Here is a 24030-nt window from a genome sequence, read left to right on the forward strand (position 1 = left end):
CAGGTTTGATGCCTCCTCTGGGAAGAGTCCAGATGCCACAGGGCAACTGAGCTCATACACCCCAGCTGAGTCCATGGAGTGCAACCGCTGATGCACACGCGCCCCAGGGCCTCTCACAAACGGGAGAGACGCCCTCGCATGGGGCCAGAGAGCAGCCCTCCGCTGGCCGCAGCCAGAGAAAGCCTGCGCGCAGCAGCGCAGACCCAGCGCAGCCAGAGAGGAGAGGCCTCACAAACACACGCATGCAGAGACCCTCAGGGCAGTATGAACCTGGGCCCGTACTCTCGGAACTACGATTTAACTACATGCCATGATATTAACATTTCATTTTACTCCTTATTTCGTTTGTGAAAGAAGTCCACAATTTAAACAGGTTATATAGTCTGAATTTATTAAAAGGCTAATTTAAATTAAAACTCCCAGTGTGCTGGGAAACCATTTCCTAATGCTAGAGAAAGAGACAATGACAGCTACTGGCAAGAATGATGAAAGATGAATGGAGCCTCATCTCTTTTAGAAGGAGCTTAGCTGGTCTTTTGCTTCACTGGCTGGTAGATTTATAATGCTTTTTACTCATGTGTTTCCCCTACTAAATTCTTAAGGTCTATATTTTTAGCAAGACTTAACTGTAGCACTTTTCTTCTTTAAACTGCAATGAAACATATCAATTCTTACTACTGTTATTTAGGGGTGTTGCAGTGACACTTACAATTTCAAACTTTCCACAGAAGCCAAACCTTAAAACATAAGATACTATTTTATGCTACATTTAAAAAAAAAAGAAAAAGAAAGAAAAGAATAAAAAGGAACAAGTCCAAACCTCATTCCAAAATGATTTAAGTTTGAAAACTCTTCAGGATCCAGAGGAAAGTCTACAAAATAATAAAGAAAACAAAAGTCTCCCCCGGGGTAAGGATGACTAGAGCAATCACTACTTCATAGCTTCAGTTCATCTTTCTAGTTCACTCATCCACTACAGAGCTATTCCATTGGAAGAAACACATTTTTGAAGTTTTAGTATTATCATTTTTGGCTGTGCCACACAGCTTACAAGACCTTAGTCCCCTGACCTGGCCCCTGCACTGGAAGCGCTGAGTCCTCACCACTGGACCAGTAGGAAGTTTCCAGAAGGAATAACTGTTTAACAGAAGAACTGAACGATATCTGTATACTCATGTTCAGAGCAGCACCGTTCACAACAGCAAAAAGGTGGAAACAACACAAATGCCCATCAGTGGGTCATGGACAAATAAAACGCAGCAGACACACAACAAAGGAATACGAGTTACCTTAAACAGGAATGGATGCTGACACACGCCACAAGGGGACGCCGGAAGACACCATGCTAAGCGAAGCAAGCCAAACACACAACTCTGACTCCACGCGGCACCCAGAGCACTCAGGTCAAACAGCTAGAGAGTGCGGCAGCCACCAGGGATTCAGAGGCCGGGGAGACAGCCAGAGGCCGGGGAGACAGCCAGAGGCCGGGGAGACAGAGGCCGGGGAGACAGACAGAGGCCGGGGAGACAGACAGAGGCCGGGGAGACAGACAGAGGCCGGGGAGACAGAGGCCAGGGAGACAGACAGAGGCCGGGGAGACAGACAGAGGCCGGGGAGACAGGGAGCTACTGCTTAACGCGCACGGAGTTTCAGAGGAGGACAAAACGTGCTGGGATGAATAACACAACAACGCAGATGTGCTCAATGTCACTTAACTATAGTTAAAAACTATTAAAATGGTAAGCTTTGTTACATAAATTTACAATAAAAAACTGCACAGAACACAGATGCACAATTTTTTTAAAATTAATCACTGTGTACCCACATCTCAGTCAGAAAACAGAACACCAGGACCTTTAGGAGCCTCTGAGGCCCTGCTCAGCCTTGTGTTGCTGTGGTTCAGTTGCTCAGCCGTGTCCAACTCTTTGCGACCCCATGGACTGCAGCACACCAGGCTTCTCTGTCCTTCACCATCTCCTGGCGCTCACGCAAACTCATGTCCATCGAGTCAGAGATGCCATCCCACCATCTCACCCTCTGTCGTCCCCTTCTCCTCCTGCCCCCAATCCCTCCCAGCATCAGAGTCTTTGCTAATGAGTCAGCTCTTTGCATGAGGTGGCCAAAGTACTGGAGTTTCAGCTTCTCACCATCAGTCCTTCCAGGGAATATTCAGGGCTGATCTCCTTTAGAATGGACTGGTCGGATCTCCGTGCAGTCCAAGGGACTCTCAAGAGTCTTCTCCAATGTTCACAAGCATCAATTCTTTGACACTGAGTCTTCTTTATGGTCCAACTCCCACATCCATACATGACGACTACAAAAACCATAGCTTTGAGTATACAGACCTTTGTTGGCAAAGTAATGTCTTTGCTTTTTAATATGCTGTCTAGGTTTCGTAGCTTTTCTTCCAAGAAGCAAGCGTCTTTTAATTTCATGGCTGCAGTGACCATCTGCAGAGATTCTGGAGCCCAAGAAAACAGTCTGTCACTGTCTCCATTGTTTCCCCGCCCATTTGCCATAGGTGATGGGACTGGACATGGTGATCTTAGTTTTCTGAAGGCTGAGTTTCAAGCCAGCCTTTTCACTCTCCTCTTTACCTTTACCTCCTCTCAACCTTCACCCTGACTCATCCGGAAGTACCACTTCCCTGGTGGCTCAGATGGTAAGGAATCTCCCTGCAGTGCGGGAGGCAGGGTCCTGATGCCTGGGTCAGGAAGATCCCCTGGAGAAGGAAACGGCAACCCATGCCAGTATTCCTGCCTGGAGAATCCCATGGACAGAGGATCCCGGCAGGCTACGGCCCACAGGGTCGCAAAGAGTCAGACAAGGCTGAGCGACTGACACTCTCACTTCCAACCAGAAGTAGTCACTATGCTGTTATATTTATTAATCCCTTGCTTTTCTTTACAGCTTCACCCGTAAGAATGTCACATAAAAAATACATTGCTTAGGTGTTAGACAAGCTGCAGTTCACTGTAGCGTAAAATCTTGTTGTATGAATCAGTCATAATTTATCTTTGTTGAATGAAATCAGTTACTTCTTATGAAATAACAAGCACTTATACCTTCTCTAGAATAGTGGCTTTCAAATTTTCTTGACAGCAACCACAATAAGAACACATATTTTACCTCACAGCCCGCCCACATATATACAGACACATAACTAGGAAAAGGTTTCACAAAATAATACCCTTACAGTAAAGTAACTGATATTTTCTACTGCATTAATCATTTAAGAAAATTGTTGGTCAAATGCCACTAAACTGTCTTCATTCTAATGGGTTACAAGCCCAGGGTGAAAAACAATTCTCTAGAGCACATATCCGGGTGTGAAATTGCTGGGTGTGGGTTATGCATATTTACTAGGCAATGCCAAACTGTCTTTTAAAGTGATGTTCCAATTTACACTCCCACCTGCAGTGTATACAGCTGTTAATTTTAATTTGATTTTAAAATCATAAAATGGGCTTTAAAAGCTTATCAGGGGCTTCCCAGGTGGTCCAGTGGTTGAGAATCTGCCTGCCAACGCAGGGGGCATGGTCCGATCCCTGGTCCACAAGACCCCACAGGCCTCAGGGCAGCTGAGCCTGTGCCCCGCACCTCCCGAGCCAGGGCCCCGGGTCCACACTCGGCAACCAGACGCCACCGCAGTGATGAGCCAGTGAGGAGCCCCGAACGGCGAGCGCAGCCCCGCCCGCCCAACTGAGGGGAGCTTGTGGGCAGCAAGAGAGCCCCATCGCAGCCAAGAACAAGCTAAAACCACAAAAATAAACAGTGGCAACCGCGGCTTCATTTAAAAAAAAATCAAGTATGCGTCTGGCCTTCTATTCATTTTGCACAGTATCTTGATTATCTGAGAGTTGTATAAATATTTGTTGAGTTAGGTGGCCACCAAGACCTAAGCCAACATTAGATAAATAATACAGATAGTTACTACTTTTCACCACTTCACAAGTTAACAACTCTCCTCATTAATAACTTACCTAATTAAAACTCATATTTCACATCTTATTTCTAGGACTTCCAATAAAGTCCAGACAAAGGCAAGAGCACAAAAGCCAATCAAGATACAGCATGCCCAGCCAGAATTTTGGTTTTAGGCAGAAAATATGCCTTAAGACAGAACGTCCAGGAATAAGTGAAAACTGCCAATGCCAATCGCCTTTCTATATGTGTTGTATCATACCGTATTCAGATGGAGAGCATGATGGCTAAAAATCTTTAACACCCTAATTTAAGAGTCCACATTTAAAAGAATGGAGTGAAGGAAATTAATTTCTATCTCTGACTTTCTTTAAATTTGCTATAATCTCAGGGAAACTGATTCTGCATACTCTATCAATTGTCCGTTTTTAAAAAAAAAAAACAACAAGAAATGTCAAAACATGGTACTTTGTACCACTTTTATAAAAATAAGCAAAGACTGTACAAAATACAAATGTATTCAAAAAAAGACTGTAATATTAAATTCCAGGTAGAAAGAAATATGCGACGGTAAGATTCTGTACTTGGAGCCAAAGGTCAACTGAATGATCTGCTCTGAACAGATTACTTTTTAAAAAATCATCTTATCTCCTTATTTCCATGCATCTTTTGGCTGTGCCAGTCTTCAGTGCCGCGCGAGCCTCTCTCCAGCCGTGGCGAGCGGGGGCTGCTCCTCAGCTCCAGGTGGCTGGGCTCCTCGCTGCAGTGGGTCCTCTTCTCGGGGAGCAGAGGCTCGAGGCCCTGCAGGCTGCAGGCTCGAGAGCACAGGCTCAAGAGCTGTGGCGCACGGGCTTGGCTGCTCTGAGGGACGTGGGATCTTTCCGGACCAGGTATCTAACCCATGTCTCCTGCACCGGCAGGGGTTCTTCACCACTGAGCCACTAGGGAAAACAGCTGACTTTGACATATTCTTTTTTAAAAAAATTTATTCAAATATAGTTGATTTCCAATGCTGTATTAGTTTCTAAATATTCCTTCAAAGAAATCCATAAGTAAGAACATACTATAAAACTAAATACCCGTAATTTAATTGCTTCACATTACTACTTCAGATCAGTTTACTAATTTTAAAATCAAACTGACATACACTAACAGAGTTCCCAGCCACACAATAAAAGTATCATACAAAAGAAAGATAATTCCTAGTTTGTTAGGAGTTATATACTTCTGTTACTTCTTTTAAGCTGCAAACCATAATCAATACTTCAAAAAGGAGTATGTAAAATGGAGAGTACATAAAGATGAGCTAAATAGACAAACAGGCATGCATTAAAATTAAACTTCTCCGGAAGAAAGTAAATATATTACAGAGAGTTTCAGGGTGGGAAACAGTGATCTTGAGAAATTGTCAAGGAAAAACTATTTGAAAACCACTGTCATACCCAACTGTACAGCAAACAGGTGGCCTACCACCACAGAGATGGAGATTAGTTCAAGCAGCTTTAAAAAGCAGTATTTCTTACTACACATCATTTGTGTGTTATATTTTAAGCACAAAAAAATCCATAAAAAAGCTGCATTCAGTAGTCTTACTTATAGTAACAATATTGCCATTGTCCTTTTTTTTTTTAATTCTACAGGTACAGTGTAAAGCAAATAAATAATTCTGTTTACTCCATTAAAAGCTAAAACCAAAACAAAAAACAAAAACAGATACAAGTATAAAATTAAAGAGATAAAATAAAACTCCTGCAATTATAAATACAAATCAAAAATATCAGTAGGAACTCCTTTTTTCTCTCTTAAAAGAAAGTATTTCCTAGCCTGGTTCATTGAAAAAGATTCAGAACACAAACAACGACATCTCAGGAGCAGTGAGCACCCGGCCGCCTGGACTGTGGTCTCTACAGAGTGTATTTCCACTAAAATGAAGCAGGTCTCCTTCCAGAACCGCTGTTTCTCCAAGTGGGACAGGAAATGCAGAAGAAGAGCCTGGCATGTCTTCTTGAGCCCAAAGCAAAGAGGCTACTGGGGGCAGGAGCAGTCACAGCAGAAGGGCACAGGACCCAGCCTGAAGGCACCCCACACCCCTGAAAGAAACAGCCTGAGCGTAAAAACACAAACCCTAAGGAAGCTATTATGCATTTAAATGTATCAAATATATTAACGTTGTCAGTTCAAATGATAGCAAAGAAAATTCACTGGTCATCAGGAGAGGCTGCTAATGGATTAACTCATGATTACTAAAACTTAACAAAGGGAAAGAACCAAGTTCTTTTCCTGTCTTTCCTATACTAACCATAACCAAATAGTTAATACAAGAAAGAACTTTGGGAGAAATTCTACCTAGATGAAGAAGGAATGACAGAAAGTCACCATTTTGTAAACTCTAATAATTTATAATCAATAAAGGGTGATTATTATATAAGCTATTATATAAAAGACTGATAGAAAACATTCTAATGAGAGAGATCAGGCAATAAATACCATCTGAATCTACAGCTCAATCTGTGAGCCCACCGGAAATCACACCTCATGAGTCATACAAGGGAAGCACGAAGAACTGACTGTGAAGCATGCTTGTTCTAAAATTTTAAATGAATCATGGCCCTAAATCACACTAAAAAGACTAACTGCTGAGGCCTTCTGCCTGAAGGCAATTTTTGGACCTCAGTAAAAGTGAGGGGAAGCGGCAAGAGCCAGCGGTTTCTGAGTTGAGGAGACAGACATTGAGTCAGTGATGCCATCCAGCCATCTCATCCTCGGTCGTCCCCTTCTCCTCCTGCCCCCAATCTCTCCCAGCATCAGAGTCTTTTCCAATGAGTCAGCTCTTCGCATGAGGTGGCCAAAGGACTGGAGCTTCAGCTTTAGCATCATTCCTTCCAAAGAAATCCCAGGGCTGATCTCCTTTAGGATGGACTGGTTGGATCTCCTTGCAGTCCAAGGGACTCTCAAAAGTCTTCTCCAACACCACAGTTCAAAAGCATCAATTCTTTGGCGCTCAGCCTTCTTCACAGTCCAACTCTCACATCCATACATGACCACAGGAAAAACCATAGCCTTGACTAGACGGACCTGTGTTGGCAAAGTAATGTCTCTGCTTTTTAATATGCTATCTAGGTTGGTCATAACTTTCCTTCGCAAGACCTAAAAACAGGCCTCAAAAAGATGAAACTGATCAGCTGGCAACTTAACTGCCTGCCAAAACACTCTTTAAAGAAAGACAGCAAAGCCAAACACTTATCCAACACCCAACCAAAAATGACTAGATGTGCCAAGAGAACTCCCCCACCCACCGAAAAGACCCACACCAAGAGAAAATCCAGTCGATAGGAAAAACCCTGAAATGGCGTACGGAAGACGACGACAAGGACCTTAAAGCAGCGATGAGCAGTACAGGGACGTCCCTGGCAGTCCAGACCTTAGGGCCGCCTTCCGATGCAGGAGGTGGAGGTTCTGTCCCGAACTGGGAAGCTAACAGCCGACATGCCTCGCAGCCCCCCTCAACCCTGCCAAGAAAAAGACAAGCAGTATTGTAACAAACCCAATCAAGGCTTTAAAAATGGTCCACATTAACAACAACAACAACAAAATCTAGGGCTTCTCTGGTGTTCCACTGGTTAAGAATCTGTCATGCAATGCAAGGAACACCGGTTCCATCCCCGGTTCAGGAAGATCCCACGTGCTGTGGGATCAACTAAGCCCACGAGCCAAGACCACTGAAGCCCACGCCTCAGAGCCTGTGTCCTGCAACGAGAGAAGTCGCCGCAGTGAGAAGCTTGCACCCCTTTCACCACAACTAGAGAAAGCCAGCACGCAGCAACGAAGACCCAGTGCAGCCAAACTTAGAACTAATAAATACTTTTTTAACAAAGAAGTCAGACTTCCTTGGTGGCGCAGTGGATACGAATCCCCTTGCCAATTCAGGGCACACGGGTTTGACCCCTGGCCTGGGAGGAGCCCACGTGCGAGGGAGCGACCGAGCTCGAGCGCGACAACCAGTGAGACTGCACGCTGCCAGCACTGACGCCGGCGCCGCAGCCCGCGCTCCGCGGGAGAAGCCTCCGCGCCGCAGCTAGAGGGGCCCCCGCACGGTCAGAGAGAGAGAGAGAGAAGACGCTGTTGTGCTCGCGCACCTCAAGGGAAGCGGGACCGTAATAGAGAGGAGATATTTAAAGTGAAAACAAAAACCTTTCAGAAATGAAAACATATAACAAGAAAATGTCAGGGCAGGTAATTAACAGCAGATCAGAGAAGGCGGAAGGAAAGGATATGTGAAACTTTATAGCAAAGGATAGGTGAAACTTAAGACATGAGCAACACAAGCGATCCAAAATGAAACAGAGAAAAAATGTAACACAGCCTCACTAACATTTGCAGCAATATCAGACCGCCTAACACACTTGTAGTTGCAGTCCTGGTAGAAAACAGAAAATGAGCCAGGCAGAGATTCTTTTTTAAAATGGTGAGAACTTTTCCAAATTTGATGAAAACTATTAACCCAGGGTTCCAAGAATCTAAACAAACCAGGTAGAATAAAACACACACACACAATGACAGAACCAGACCAAAAAGCACATCATAATCAAAGTGCTGAAAACCAGTGGCTGGGAGTGACCGCCAGCAACTACAAAAGCCGGGAGTCCACGGAGTGACATCTTCAAAGGGCTGAGAGAGAAATAACCAAGTTGGGATTCTGTATACACGTAATACCCTGAATATAAAACAGAAACATGTCCCAACAGGCAAGGTGGAAATGATATAACGCTGGTACACCTGCAGGACAAGAAACGCTAAAGGACGTGAGACACCAGTTAGGAATCTGGATACACAGAAGCTAATAAACGAAGACACAGCAAACAACAGATAGATGGGTAACTATGAGACTTTTGCTTTCTCACTTTAAAAATTTCCCTGAAAGTCGCCTGCTTAAAGAGTACATAATATACTGTGAGGTTCACAACACATGCAAATAAGCTGTAAGACAACAATGGCACAAGCATGGGGAACAGCAAGAGCACTGGGTCTTGTCTGTGAAGAGGTTTCCCATCGTGCCTTTGACTAGCAGACTGCTTACAACCTTAAAATGCGTGCTGTAGACTGTGACGCATTTGGTATCTGTTGTAAACCCTAGAACCACAAACACACCTAAAAGTACAGCTAATAAGCCAACAGTAGAGAGAAGATACACTTTAAACATAAAGGTGCAGAGGCTGAATGGCAAAGGACAGGAAAGACATAAGGGAAACCGAAGCATTAGAAAGCTGCAATGTCTGTGTTAACAAAGGACAGGAAAGACATAAGGGAAACCGAAGCATTAGAAAGCTGCAATGTCTGTGTTAACACAACGCTGCTGCTGCTGCTGCTGCTGAGTTGCGTCAGTTGTGTCCGACTCTGTGCGACCCCGTAGACGGCAGCCCCCCAGGCCCCCCGTCCCTGAGATTCTCCAGGCAAGAACACTGGAGTGGGCTGCCATTTCCTTCTCCAATGCATGGAAGTGAGAAGGGAAACTGGAGTCACTCAGTCGTGTCTGACTCTTTGCAACCCCATGGACTGCAGCCCACCAGGCTCCTCTGTCCATGGGATTTTCCAGGCGAGAGCACTGGAGTGGGGTGCCACTGCCTTCTCCGAACACAAGACTATAGACTTCAAAACAAGGAACATTACCAGGAAAAAAAAAATAGGACATTTCATAACAATTAAGGAGTTAATTCATCAAGAAGAAATAGCAATCGTAAATGTGTACTTCCTGGATAAGAACTGCAAAACTCACGAACAAAATACCTTCAAGATACAAAACTTAGTTAAAGATAGTATAGAGATATTAGTGACGTAGTAGGATATCTTGACTTTGCTTTAAAACACTGCACCACTCCTCTCTCCAAAAGTGGGGAGACAGATAAAGGTAAAATGTTCGTAATTTCTGAAGCTAAGGGATAAGTACACGGAGATTCCCCATATCATTTTCTGTATTTATGCACGTGTTTGTAATTTTCCATTATATCGTTAAAAAATGAAGAAAGAAAAGAGAGCTTACTGAACCACCAAGCACGAACTACAGGGGCAGCAGCAGGAGTACAGATGAGCCCGGCGGCAGGGCAGGCGCAGAGCCGTGGGCGCAGAGGACGGGCTTGCAGAGGGCAGGCGGCGGCAGGCGGGGCAAGCTGCAAAACACACGGACCCGGGTGAAGCAGGCGGCACAGGGGCTCCGCCTGCACTCTGTGAGGGCCGAGAGGGGCCGAGCGTGGCTGCGGGGAGAGGGAGGGAGGCCCAGGAGGGAGGGGATAGATGTGCTCACCGTTCAGTCGCTCAGTCGTGTCTGACTCTGCACAACCCCGTGGAGGCAGCACGCCAGGCCTCCCTATCCTTCACCATCTCCCCGAGCCTGCTCAAACCCATGTCCATCGCTTCGGTGGTGCCACCCACCCATCTCATTCTCTGTCGTTCCCTTCTCCTCTCCCCTTCAATCTTTCCCAGCATCAGGGTCTTTTCCAATGAGCTGGCCCTTCGCTTCAAGCTGGTTAAATGTATACATATAGCTGACTCACTTTATTATAGAGCAGAAATGAACCCAACATTGTAAATACACCAACAAACATAAATGAATAAAAAGAAGGCAGAACTGAGTTCAATCCCAAGTCTGCTGATCCCAGAGACAAAAACCAAAGATGCTACTGGGAATTCACTGGCAGTCTAAGGGTTAGGGCCCTGCAGTTCCGCTGCTGGGGGCACGGGTTTATCCTTCGGCAGGGAACTAAGATCCGACAAGCCACACAGTGTGACCAAAATTTTGAAAAAAAAAAAAAAACAAAACAGAATACTATGGGGTGGTAACAGAATGATACGCGTTTGCTGAAAACAGTGGCAAACTGATTCTATTACAAGAATCCTCAACGGTACCCTTTCAGTTGTTACAATGTATAGCAATACTTTTGTATAAATATGAGTAAAATTAGACTAGAATCACAACTGCCTGAAGAAATTACATTTAAATCACATTTCAGAGTTTCTTTGGGCTTCCCTGGCAATCCAGTGGTTAGGACTCTGTGCTTCCACTGCAGAGGGCACAAGTTCCATCTCTCATCAGGGATGTTTTACATGCTTCGAGCGGTGACCAAGAAAAAAAAAAAAACAGTGATATTTTCAAGGTTCTTTAAAAGGCCTTAGTTTTCTCGTCTCTAAATTGTGGGTACCAGTAATACCTATCTCATAAGCCTTTATGAAAATTAAATGCTTTAGTATATGTAAACTCTTGGAAAAACATAAGGCATATAGTAAATACTCAAATATTCCTTGTATTTTGCTTTACATTCTATTCGCCAAAGCTAATGGTTAAAGTAGAACATTCTAAACGAGTTAGTAGTGAAAATAAATTTGCTTTACCATATATACGAATTTTATACCAGAAGACATGCTTAATGAAGCTACCTTTGAGAAAAGCAGTTGTATACTCTGAAACAATAAATGAGATGAATCAATGCTTTTAACAAGCACAAAAAAGTAAACTATTTAGTTTTATTTCAAACTGTAAATTCTGTCACACAATGAGGCAAAAATTACTAAAAGAAAAATATGCATTTTACAACTACTTTACAATATAAGCCTAGGAAAGAAATTTCCATAAAAAGCAGCACCACATACTAGAGGTCCAAAGGGAGATAAAACAGTCTTATGGGGCCCGTTTCACTGGACTTGGGCTTCTAGTGAGCAAAATCCTTTAGCCAGAGAACACTGGAGATGTCTTTATAAACACAAGGCATCCACAGGGAAACAGTGATACACAGGTATATCTATCTTTCCAACGTCAAGTAATCATCCCATAATTACAAACCTCATGCTGTTATAATGAAAATTTCCTGAAACTATTTTTCATCATGTAAAACCACAGACTAGTAAAGTAATGCTCAAAATTCTCCAAGCCAGGCTTCAGCAATACGTGAACTGTGAACTTCCAGATGTTCAAGCTGGTTTTAGAAAAGGCAGAGGAACCAGAGATCAAATTGCCAACATCCGCTGGATCATGGAAAAAGCAAGAGAGTTCCAGAAAAATATCTATTTCTGCTTTATTGACTATGCCAAAGCCTTTGATTCTGTGGATCACAAGAAACTGTGGAAAATTCTGAAAGAGATGCAAATACCAGACCACCTGACCTGCCTCTTGAGAAACCTATATGCAGGTCACGAAGCAACCGTTAGAACTGGACATGGAACAACAGACTGGTTCCAATTAGGAAAAGGAGTACGTCAAGGATGTATATTGTCACCCTGCTTATTTAACTTATATGCAGAGTACATCATGAGAAACGCTGGGTTGGAAGAAACACAAGCTGGAATCAAGATTGCTGGGAGAAATATCAACAACCTGAGATATGCAGATGACACCACCCTTATGGCAGAAAGTGAAGAGGAGCTAAAGAGCCTCTTGATGAAAGTGAAAGAGGAGGGTGAAAAAGTTGGCTTAAAGCTCAACATTCAGAAAACGAAGATCATGGCATCCGGTCCCATCACTTCATGGCAAATAGACGGGGAAACAGCAGAAACAGTGTCAGACTTTATTTTGGGGGGGCTCCAAAATCACTGCAGATGGTGACTGCAGCCATGAAATTAAAAGACGCTTACTCCTTGGAAGGAAAGTTATGACCAACCTAGATAGCATATTGAAAAGGAGAGACATTACTTTGCCGACCAAGGTCCGTCTAGTCAAGGCTATGGTTTTTCCAGGGGTCACGTATAGATGTGAGAGTTGGACTGTGAAGAAGGCTGAGCGCAGAAGAATTGATGCTTTTGAACTGTGGTGTTGGAGAAGACTCTTGAGAGTCCCTTGGACTGCAAGGAGATCCAACCAGTCCATTCTGAAGGAGATCAGTCCTGGGATTTCTTCGGAAGGAATGATGCTAAAGCTGAAGCTCCAGTACTTTGGCCACCTCATGTGAAGAGTTGACTCATTGGAAAAGACTGATGCTGGAAGGGATTGGGGGCAGGAAGAAAAGAGGATAACAGAGGATGAGATGGCTGGATGGCATCACCAACTCGATGGATTTGAGTTTGAGTGAACTCCGGGAGTTGATGATGGACAGGGAGGCCTGGTGTGCTGCAATTCATGGGGTTGCAAAGAGTCGGACACGACTGAGCGACTGAACTGAACTGAACTGAAAACGTACCTTCTTTAGGATTTGAAATAGCTCAACTGGAATTCCATCACCTCCACTAGCTTTGTTTGTAATGAGGCTTCCTAAGGCCCACTTGACCTTGTATTCCAGATGTCTGGCTCTAGGTGAGTGATCACACCATCGTGCTTATCTGGGTCGTAAAGATCTTTTTTCTAAAGTTCTTCTGTGTATTCTTGCCACTTCTTAATATCTTCTGCTTCTGTTAGGTCCATACCATTTCTGTCCTTTATCGAGCCCATCTTTGCATGAAATGTTCCCTTGGTATCTCTAATTTTCTTGAAGAGATCTCTAGTCTTTCCCATTCTACTGTTTTCTTCTATTTCTTTGCATTGATCGCCGAGGAAGGCTTTCTTAGCTCTCCTTGCTATTCTTTGGAACTCTGCATTCACATGGGTGTATCTCTCCTTTTCTCCTTTGCCTTTAGCTTCTCTTCTTTACTCAGCTGTTTGTAAGCCTCCTCAGACAACCATTTTGCTTTTTTGCATTTCTTTTTCTTGGGGATGGTCTTGATCATTGCCTCCTGTACAATATCACGAACCTCCGTCCATAGTTCTTCAGGCACTCTATCAGATCTAATCCCTTGAATCTATTTCTCACTTCCACTGTATAGTCATAAGGGATTTGATTTAGGTCATACCTGAATGGTCTAGTGGTTTTCCTTGCTTTCTTCAATTGAAGCCTGAATCTGGCAATAAGGAGTTCATGATCTGAGCCACAGTCAGCTCCTGGCCTTGTTTTTGCTGACTGTATAGAGCTTCTCCATCTTTGGCTGCAAAGAATATAATCAATCTGATTTCGGTGTTGACCATCTGGTGACGTCCATGTGTAATCTTCTCTTGTGTTGCTGGAAGAGGGTATTTGTGATGACCAGTGCGTTCTCTTGGCAAGACTCCTTTGCCCTTTGTACTCCAAGGCCAAATTTGCCTGTTACTCCAGGTATCTGTTGATTTCCTACTTTTACATTCTAATCTCAAGAAAATAAATGAAAAGGACATCTTTTTTGGGTGTTAGTTCTGAATGTCTGGTAGGTGTTCACAGAACCATTCAACTTCAGCTTCTTCGTCATTACTGGTTGCGGCATAGACTTGGATTACTGTGATATTGAATGGTTTGCCTTGGAAATGAAGAGAGATCGTTCTGTCGGTTTTGAGACTGCACCCAACTACTGCATTTCGGACTCTTGTTGACTATGATGGCTACTCCATTGCTTCTGAGGGATTCCTGCCAGCATTAGTGGATATAATGGTCATCTGAGTTAAATTCACTCATTCCAGTCCATTTTAGTTCGCTGATTCCTAGAATGTCGACATTCACTCTCGCCATCTCGTTTGACCACTTCCAATTTGCCTTGCTCCACGGACCTGACATTCCAGGTTCGCATGCATATTGCTCCTTACAGCATCAGACCTTGCTTCTATCACCAGTCACACCCACCACTGGGTGCTGTTTTCACTTTGTCTCCGTCCCTTCATTCTTTCTGGAGTTATTTCTCCACTGATCTCCAGGAGCATACTGGGCACCTACTGGCCTGGGGAGTTTTCAGTGTCATATCTTTTTGCCTTTTCATACTGTTCATGGGGTTCTCAAGGCAAGAGTACTGGTTTGCCATTCCCTTCTCCAGTGGACCACATTCTGTCAGAAATCTCCACCATGACCTGTCTGTCTTGGGTGGCCCCACACATCATAGCTTAGTTTCATTGAGTTAGACAAGGCTGTGGTCCATGTGATCAGTTTGATTCGTTTGATCAGCTCCAATCACAGCAAATTTGGAAAACTCAGCAGTGGCCACAGGACTGAAAAGGTAATGCTAAAGAATGTTCAGACTATCGCACAACTGCCCTCATCTCACACGCTAGCAAAGCCATGCTCAAAATTCTCCAAGCCAGGCTTCAACTGTATGTAAAGCATGAAATTCCATATGCTCAAGCTGCATTTAGAAAAGGCAGAGGAACCAGAGATCAAATTGCCAACCTCCACTGGATCATCAAAAAGACTACAGAGTTCAGGAAAAACCTCTGCTGCTTTACTGACTATGCCAAAGCCTTCGACTGTGTGGATCACAACAAACTGTGGAAAATTCTGAAAGAGATGGGAATACCAGACCACCCCACCTGCCTCCTGAGAAATCTATATGCAGGTCAAGAAGCAACAATTAGAACCGGACATGGAACAGCAGGCTGGTTGTTGTTGATGTACTCCAGGAAAGGAATATGTCATGGCTGTATATTGTCATCCTGCTTATTTAACGTATATGCAGAGTACATCATGAGAAATGCTGGTCTGGATGAAGCACAAGCTGGAGTCAAGAGTGCCGGGAGAAATATCAATAACCTCAGATAAGATGACACCACCCTTTTGGCAGAAAGCAAAGAACTAAAGAGCCTCTTGATGAATGTGAAAGAGGAGAGTGAAAAAGTTGACTTAAAGCTCAACATTCAAAACACGAAGATCATGGCATCCAATCCCATCACTTCATGGCAAATAGATGGGGAAACAGTGGAAACAGTGAAAGGCTTTCTTTTCTTGTTCTCCAAAATCACTGCAGATGGTGACTGCAGCCATGAAATTAAAAGACACTTGCTCCTTGGAAGAAAAGCTATGACCAACGTAGACAGCATGTTAAAAAGCAGAGACATTACTTTGTCAACAAAGGTCCATCTAGTCAAAGATATGGTTTTTCCAGTGGTCATGTATGGATGTGAGAATTGGACCATAAAGAAAGCTGCATGCCGAAGAACTGATGCTTTTGAATCGTGGTGTTGAAGACTCTTGAGAGTCCCTTGGACTGCAAGGAGATCCAACCAGTCTATCCTAAAGGAGATCAGTCCTGGGTGTTCATGGGAAAGACTGATGCTGGAGCTGAAGCTCCAATACTTTGGCCACCTGATGTGAAGAACTGACTCACTGGAAAAGACCCTGATGCTGGGAAAGATTGCAGGCGGGAGGAGAAGGGGGCGACACATGATGAGATGGTTGGATGGCATCGCTGACTCAATGGGCATGAGTTTGAGTGAGCTCCGGGAGTTGGTGATGGACAGGGAGGCTGGAGTGCTGCAGGCATGGGGTCACAAAGAGTCGGAGATGACTGAGCGACTGAACTGAACCAAACTGTACAAATAATATCACTAGTTCTGCCTTCTGAGCGGAATAGAATACTTTGTATATAAATAAAAAATATATTTTCACATTTCAATTTTCTAATAATGATCTTCTACAAAGAATTAGTATAGAAACTATATTTACTGATAAAGTAACTAACCTATACAATTTATTTTTCTCTTGAACTTTCTTTTAAAATCAGCTTAGCCAGAAGTTGTTTATATCAGTTTTTATAAAATGTAGCATTACTTAAGGGAAGCCCAGGGTTATATTTCTAGCTGTTCATTTTAATTTTATAAAGAAAAGCCTTAACTAAAACAGCAGATCAGTATAATTAATTACCATCTTTATCTCTTTCTATTTACATAGTGTTATGGCCAGAACAAGAAGGTATTTGAAAACGGAAAAGAACTGAAGGAAAAATTAATTTTCAGAATTTGAATAACACAACTGCACCAAATTCTGCAAATGTTTGCTACCTATTAGAATCTAGTTTAGAAAGAAATGCAAAAATCACACACATATATACAGGTGAGGGGGGTGTGGATGGAAGAGAAAGAACATTGAAGATTTAGATGGTACGAAAGAATTTTAGTAACATTCACTTGCAGTGACACTGATATCCAATTTGCAATAACTGAGATGTAGTCATTTATACACAGACATGGAATCAGCAAGACTCTTCTATTTATCCTACTTCTATACATTCTCAGAACCTTCGCAATCAGAGTAGACACCAGCAGTCTGTACACTGCTGAGACCCCTCTACTGATTTGGCAGCAGTGGTTATCCAAAAATTGGTTGAAGTAATAATGAATACACTTTTTCATTAAACTAGTAAGCTAATATACTGAAATACATATAGTCATTAAATATTTGTTGCTGTTGTTCAGCCACTGAGTTGTATCCGACTCTTTGTGACCTCATGGATGACAGCATGCCAGGCTCCTCCATCCTCCAGCATCTCCTGGAATTTGCTCAAATTCGTGACCACTGAAGTCACGAATGCTGTCTAACCACTTCATCTTCTGCTGCTTCTTCTCCTTTTGCCTTCTATCTTTCCCAGCATCCAGGTCTTTCCCAATGAGTATGCTCTTCTCATCAGGTGGCCAATATTCACTAAATGTACATTTCATAAAACACATACTGTCAGTTTAATGCAAGTTACATTAACTTTACACCTCAAGTATGAGGGAAATCATTAATAAAAATAAGTTATATATGTTAGTAAAGAGAGACATGCTTCACCAATTCATTTTTCACATTCACAAAAATTATATAATACTTAATCAAACAGAATAGATTTTGTGCAAGATTCCTCATCTTGAAATTAAAACTGGGCTCCCCTGGAGGTCCAGTGGTTGGGATTCTACAATTTCACTGCAGGGGGTGCAGGTTCGATCCCTGCTCAGGGAATTAAAATCCAGTATACCCACGTTGCATGGCCAAAAATAAATTTGAAATTAAAACTGTCATTTATATTAATACCTGCATAAAATAAACTCACTATACATGAATATATAGTAATGTATTCAGCCCTGCATAGGAATGATAAACACTCAATTCATTATGGTTATTTTCAGTTCAGTTCAGTCGCATCCAGCTCTTTGTGACCCCAAGAATCCCAGCACGCCAGGCCCCCCTGTCCATCACCCACTCACGGAATTTACCCAAACTCATGTCCATCGAGTCGGTGATGCCATCCAGCCATCTCATCCTCTGTCATCCCCTTCTCCTCCTGCCCCCAATCCTTCCCAGCATCAGAGTCTTTTCCAATGAGTCAACTCTTTGCATGAAGTGGCCAAACTATTGGAGTTTCAGCTTCAACATCAGTTCTTCCAATGAACACTCAGGACTGATCTCCTTTAGGATGGACTGGTTGGATCTCCTTGCAGTCCAAGGGACTCTCAAGAGTCTTCTCCAACACCACAGTTCAAAAGCATCAATTCTTCAGCGCTCAGCTTTCTTCACAGTCCAACTCTCACATCCATACATGACCACAGGAAAAACCATAGCCTTGACTAGACGGACCTTTGTCGGCAAAGTAATGTCTCTCCTTTTCAATATGCTATCTAGGTTGGTCATAACTTTCCTTCCAAGGAGTAAGCGTCTTTTAATTTCATGGCTGCACTCACCATCTGCAGTGATTTCAGAACCCAAAAAAATAAAGTCTCACACTGTTTCCACTGTTTCCCCATCTATTTGCCATGAAGTGATGGGACTGGATGCCATGATCTTAGTTTTCTGAACATTGAGCTTTAAGCTAACTTTTTCACTATCCTCTTTCACTTTCATCAAGAGGCTTTTTAGTTCCTCTTCACTTTCTGCCATAAGGGTGGTGTCATCTGCATATCTGAGGTTATTGATATTTCTCCCAGCAATCTTGATTCCAGCTTGTGCTTCTTCCAGCCCAGCATTTCTCATGATGTCCTCTGCATATTAGTTAAATAAGCAGGGTGACAGTATACAGCCTTGACATACTCCTTTTCCTATTTGGAACCAGTCTGTTGTTCCATGTCCAGTTCTAACGGTTGCTTCCTGACCTGCATACAGATTTCTCAAGAGGCAGGTTAGGTGGTCTGGTATTCCCATCTCTTTCAGAATTTTCCACAGTTTATTGTGATCCACACAGTCAAAGGGTTTGGCATAGTCAATAAAGCAGAAATAGATGATTTTTCTGGAACTCTCTTGCTTTTTCGATGGTTATTTTAGAGAGAGATAAAGACAACTGGGATTGGAAGGGGAACACACAGGGTTTCAGTGATTATCTGTGTCTTGTATTTTGTTTTAAAAGAAATTTCTGAAGCAAACATGGAGAAAGGAAACTTGATAAAGCTAAATAATTACTGCCCCCAAAACTATTTTTCTGTACAATGTGGTATAAAATATAAAACATTCTATTTCTTCTTAAAAAATCAACAAGGAAAAAAGTACTTTAAAAAATTTTATTGAGGTATATGGACGTATAATATGTAAGTTTCAGATGTACAATCCAGTTTGAAGGTTACACTCCATTTACAACTATAGAATGCTGGCAATATTTCATGTGCTGTATAATATACCCCCTTAGCTTATCTTTGGTTTTTTATTTGACACGGAGCAGTTTGCACTGTTCAATCCCCTTCCCTCGGTCATGGCCCCTCCCACTCCCACCCCCTGGAAGCACCGTTTGTTCTCAATATCCATGAGCTTGGTTTTTTGTTATATTCATAGTTTACTTTAGTTTTTAGATTCCACATCTAAGTGATATCACTGAGTATTTGTCTTCCGTTTACTTTTTAAGCATAATAGGCTCCAAGGCCATCCATGTTGTTACAAGTGGCAACATTTCATTCTTTTTTTTTAGGACTGAGTAGGATTCCAGTGTGTGTATAGATACCACATATCATTCCTGAATCAATCTACTAGGTACTTCAAATTTAAAAGGTTAAACATTATAGTGAAATTAAGTAAAGAGAATCAGTTTTCTATGTGGGAAAGCTGAAAAATTGTTGGGCAAAAGGTGTGATTTAAAAAGCACTAAGCAATTTCCCTGGTGGTGCAGTGGATAAGAACCCACCTGCCAGTGCAGGGCACACGGGTTTGACGCCTGGTCTGGGAAGAGTCCATGCACCTCAGAGCAACTAAGCCCGTGCGCCACAGCCCCTGCGCCTGAGCTCCAGAGCCCGAGAGCCAGAGCTAGCGAGCCCGCACGCCCAACTGTCGACGCCCGGGAGCCGAGAACGAGCACTGCAACGAGAAGCCGCCACCACGAGACGCCTGAGCGCCACAGCGACAGCAAGTCAGCACGCAGCAAGGAAGGCCCAGCACAGCCAAAAATAAATAAGACTGTAAAAGCAGTAAGAATAAAGAAAGGCTATTATTACACTAAAAATGTGAATACCCGTAATAGCGCAATACCTGTAAAAATGGCTAAAATGGTTAATTTCATTTTCTCTATATTTTACCACAATAAAGATGTATATTATGAGCTAGGCCAATTTAGATTAAAGGAAGATAATATTTTAAAGGTTAAAAACTAAGGACTAAAGTTCCAAGTAGGAACTTCTGTTGGTAACAGCAGAAATCCAAAGCTGGAAGCACAGCTCACTGGCACACTAATTAACTATCTCAATCAGCTACAGATCAAAAAATACGACAAATCGCAAAGAAAAAGGAAACAAGATTACATTGTCGTGACTGCTGTGGACAAAAAGTCAAATAGCAAAACTTCAAATTCATTTCAGAGAAATTTCTAAAATTTTCCAACTTCATCTTAGCACTATTTTGATCCTTCACATTGGGCTTCCCCCGTGGCTCAACGCAGGAGACTCCAGTCTGACCCCTCGGTGGGGAAGACCCCCTGGGAGCAGGAAGCAGCAGCGCGCTGTAACTCTTGCCTGGAGCACCCCGTGAGCTCAGGAGCACGGCAAAGCACGGCAAGGCACAGCAAGGCACGCCCCGTGCGGCGGCAGAGAGCCAGACACGCCGAGCAACCACAGTCACGCTCACTTTCACATCCAATCTACTTCCTGACGGCTGTATGTTCCCCTTGGTCTCTACTGAGAAAAGCAGCTAACATAGTGAAAGCTATGGTTTTCCCAGCAGTCACGTATGGATGTGAGAGTTGGACTATAAAGAAAGCTGAGCGCCAAAGAATTGACGCTTTTCAACTGTGTGTTGGAGAAGACTCTTGAGAGGCCCTTGGACTGCAAGGAGATCCAGCCAGTCCATCCTAAAGGAGATCAGTACTGAATATTCATTGGAAGGACTGATGCTGAAGCTGAAACTCCAATACTTTGGCCCCCTGATGCGAAGAACTGACTCATTGGAAAAGACCCTGATGCTGGGAAAGACAGAAGGCAGGAGGAGAAGGGGACGACAGAGGATGAGATGGTTGGACGGCATCACCAACTCGATGGACATGAATTTGAGCAGGCTCCAGGAGTTGGTGATGGACAGGGAGGCCTGCTGTGCTCAGTCCACGGGGTCTCAAAGAGTCGGCCACGACTGCGCACCTGAACCGAACTGCACTGGTCTCCACTACCTCTCTCCCCCCTCAATTTGAAATTCCTTTCTCCTCTCATACTCTAAATTTTGAGGTGACGCAGAAAATCCCATTTTTGCCTTCCTTGCCCTTGCTACATCTTCTCCTTAGAGACTGACATGGTCTCAAATATGACTGCTAAGGGCGACTTGCTGGACTGTGAGATCCCTGAGGTCAGACTAAATGTGTTCATCTCTGCATCTGGCATAAGGCGGATGCCATACAATACTTGTTCAAGAAGATGCGTGGATGGGTGGGTAGGTCGGCAGAGGGACAGACAAATTAGTCCTCCAATGCTAGGCCTAACTTTCCTAAACTACCTCTCCACATTTTGATAATTCTCAATTGCCTTCTAAACAACTGACAGCAAACTCCTCTTCCTAGGCATCCACTTATCTTCTTTCCTTCCATTTACCTGACTCAAACCGAGGAGTCATCTTTTATTTTTCCTTTCCTCTTTCCTCTCACATCTAATTAACAGATTTCTCTCATATTATCCCTTCCTTCCAACTGCCTTGCTGTTGCCCTAAAGGCAAACTCCTCTCTTACCTAAACGACTACAATGAAGACAATTAGCTGATTTTCCACTGCTTACTCCTTCCTTCTCCAATCTACTTTCATTTCACTTCAGGATTCATCTTCACAATGCAAATATAGATCAAAACCCCTCATTGATTCCTCAGTGCCAATTCTTTAATATTTACATTTAGCATTACATTTTCTGTGTGCGTTTTTACTGTAGTAAAATACACATAAAACATGCCGATCATTTTACAGTACACACTTCACAGCATTACGTGCATTCACTCTGTATCGTCACCACCACTATCCACGTCCAGAACTTTTCATCACCCTAAATGAGCTCCACATCCATTAAATACTAACTCCCTACTCCACTGTACTCCTGCAGTTCTACTTTCTCTATGAACTGCTCTCTAGGTATCTCACATAAGTGAAATCATAACACTTGTCTTTCTGTGTTGGTTTATTTTACTAATTAACGCAACATTTTCCAGCTTCATCCACGTTGCATGAGGCCAGAACGTCATTCCTTGTTTTTATAAAGTCTTTTCTTCCTGGCTGTGCGGGTCTCCGTTGCTGTGCTCCTACCTCCTCCAGCTGCGCTGCGTGGGCTTCTCATTAAGGAGACTCTCCTGTTGCAGAGCGCAGGTTCCAGGCTTTCAGGCTTCAGCGGTGGCAACTCACAGGCTCAGCAGCTGCGGCGCATGGGCCCTAGAGCGTGTGGGTTTCAGCGGCTGTGGCGCACGGGTTAGCTGCCCTATGGCACATGGAACCTTCGCAGACCACGGATCAAACCTGTGTCCCCTGCACTGGCGAATGGATTCCTATTCACTGAGCCAACAGGGAAGTTCAGAATTTCATTCCTTCTGAAGGCTGAATAACTCTCCGTTGTATGTATACACCAAATCTTGTTTAATCCATGCATGTGTTGATGGACGTTTGCTGTTTTCACCGTTTGGCTACTGTGAACATGCTGCTATGAAGACTGATAGATAAATGCGTGAATTCTTGCTCTTAATCCTTTTGCATAGACATCTAGAGGTGGAGCGGTAGATCGTATGGCAGCTCTTTACTTTTTGAAGCACTGTCTCCCATAGCTAGCGTTATCATTTTAAAGTCACCAGAGGACTTTCCTGGTGGTGCCAAGGTGAAGAATGTGCCTGTTAACGCAGCAGACGGGGTGCCGTGGAGCACCTGAGCCTCTGCGTCAGCACCGCCAGGCTGGAGCGCCTGGAGCCGCCGCGGCAGCCAGAGCCAGGGCACAGCAAAGACCCCTGATCGCTGAAGTCACCACAAGCTGCGCCTGACGCCCTCTCTGTGCGCCTGCCTCCACTGCGGCCTAGTCCTCCGTCCCTCAGCCACGCGGGATCGCAACAGCGCCTCTTCCTTCCTGCCTCTAAAGGCCTTTGTCCCTGCTGGTCTTTGTTTGGGATATAATTTTCTACACGCAACGCAAACCTACCCATCCTGTGAGGGTAGCTCAAGCACCACCTACTTCGGAAAACATTCCCTAATCTCTCCAATTAGAAGGAATCTCTCTTTTTTTTTCAATTCTCTTTATCTTTCTTTCTCACTTTCTACCACATATAATAATCAGGTACACATCTTTCTCAGCAACTATGTCTAATCCATGTATATACTGCCCTCAGTAACTAGCAAGTGGTAAACAATGGGTAAATGGATAGGATGAATCAATGACAGAGAAATAAAGATAAATTTTAAGATAAAAATAATTTAAAGTTTCCAATCAGTTGAAGACTGTCAAGGAAAACTAACCATACTTGTTAAAATCTTTTTTACAGTATCATGTCAACATTTTAAAAGCACATGCCAGATGACCCAGACATTCTAATTCCAGAAATATGTCTGAAGTAAACCCCGGCACAGCTGCAAAAAAGATGTTCTGTGCAGCACTGTTTCAACAGCAAATGCTAAAAATAAAATGTCCATTCATAGGAAGTACACAAATTACGGTACAAACCTATTCTCAAGCAGCATCTGATAAAAGGGGGGTTCACAAGTACTAACAATACTAACTCCACCATACAGCTGTTGTAGTTCAGGCATTAAGTCACGTCTGACTCTTTGCGACCCCATGAATTGTAGCATGCCAGGCTCCTCCACTAACTCCCAGAGTTTCCTCAAATTCATGACCACTGAGTTGGTGATGCTATCTCACCAACTCATCCTCTGTTGTCCCCTTCTCCTTTCGGCTTCAATCTTTTCCAGCATCAGGGTCTCTTCCAGTGAGTTGGCCCTTTGCATCAGGTGGCCAAAGTATTGGAGCTT

The 24030-nt window shown here is 43.4% G+C and overlaps 1 protein-coding gene across 4 annotated transcripts in view; it reads right to left on the bottom strand.

The window, feature by feature from the left end:
- Positions 1-24030, bottom strand: part of FBXO42 (F-box protein 42) — a 127936-nt gene that overhangs the window by 65015 nt on the left and 38891 nt on the right. The window contains exon 1 of one of the 4 annotated variants that reach the window (XM_040229384.1): positions 7299-7452. The exons of the other annotated variants lie outside the window; for them this stretch is intronic. The gene's annotated coding sequence lies outside the window, so the exon portion shown is untranslated. Of the gene's footprint in view, positions 1-7298; positions 7453-24030 lie in introns of those variants that run through there. 4 annotated transcript variants of the gene reach the window in all.

Source organism: Oryx dammah, unplaced genomic scaffold (assembly GCF_014754425.2).
Source record: "Oryx dammah isolate SB20612 unplaced genomic scaffold, SCBI_Odam_1.1 HiC_scaffold_27, whole genome shotgun sequence".
Taxonomy (NCBI): Eukaryota; Metazoa; Chordata; class Mammalia; order Artiodactyla; family Bovidae; genus Oryx; species Oryx dammah.